Genomic DNA, 1,352 nt, shown 5'->3' with positions numbered 1-1,352 from the left:
GAAAAGACCAAAATGGATGTCAGAAGAAACTGCAATTTTCTCTTGAAAGTAGAGTAGTCAAAGAAAGTGGAAGAAATACTGAAATAAAAGAGCTAAACAGAACATTTCAAAGGGCAGTTCAAGAAGACAAAGTAAAATATAATGAAATATTCAAAGACCTGGAATTAGAAAACATAAAAGGAAGACTACACTCTGCATTTCTAAAGCTGATAGAACTGAAGAAAAATCAATCCTCAACTTTCCATGGTTTGTTGGTTAGTTATGTGTGTCATGGAGTGGTTTTCAACTCACAGCAACACTTCATAGGATTTCTGAGGATATTTATCGATCGATCGATCTACCTATCTATGCACATCTTTAAGGGAGCAGAAACTTTATCTTTCTCCTATGGAAGCACTGGTAGTTTCAAACCACTGACTGTGAAATTAACAGCCCATATTAGGCAAAATATTGAATGATGTAGAAATTGTCAAAAGAATATGGAACGGATACACGAAGAAATTGTACCAATAATAACCAAAGAAACAAAAAAGCCTAATGTCAAAATATTTTAGGAGGTAGTATATGATCAAGACTCAATGGTACTGAAGAAAAACTCTAAGATACACTAAAAGCATGAGAGATAAGCAAACTTCCAGGAATTGACAGAATACATAATAAAATACCAAATGTTTCAGTACCAGAGGCACTCACAAGACTATGTCAACAAATTTGGAAGACAATTACCTGTCTATTCCAAAGGAAAGTGACCCTACAGAATGCTGAAATAATCAAACAATATCATTAATGTAACAAGTAAGTAGAATTTTGCTGAACATATCACAGCTATTTGGCAGGGAACTGCAAGGAATTAAAGCCAGATACAAAAGAGGAATTGGATTTGGTGATATCATTGCTGACATCAGATGGATGGTGGCTAAAGCACCAATAACTTGAGATGCTGGATTATATGAAGTAAAGTGTGGCATAAGGATTGGAGGAAGATTCATTAACAACCTGTGATATATAATAGAAATTTCTATTATATATTAATTCAATTTTTACACAAACTTCTGAAACCCCTGCAAAATTGCAACTTTGCTTGCTGAAAGTGAAGTGGTATTAAAATACTTACTGATGAAGATCTAAGACAATAGCCTTCTGTGTGGGTTGTACCTCAGTGTAAAGCAAACAAAAATCCTCAACACTGGACTAAAAAAATAACATCTTCATAAAAGGAGAAAAGATTGAAGTAAAAGACTTCATTGTTCTTGGATGAGCCTTCAACACACATTGAAGCAGCAGTCAAGAAATCAAACAACATATTGCATTAGACAAATCTGCTGCACTAGAACTCTTTATAGTATTCAAGA

The sequence above is a fragment of the Chrysochloris asiatica genome, unplaced genomic scaffold (assembly GCF_000296735.1).
Source record: "Chrysochloris asiatica unplaced genomic scaffold, ChrAsi1.0 scaffold00112, whole genome shotgun sequence".
Taxonomy (NCBI): Eukaryota; Metazoa; Chordata; class Mammalia; order Afrosoricida; family Chrysochloridae; genus Chrysochloris; species Chrysochloris asiatica.
This window is presented reverse-complemented; position numbering follows the sequence as displayed.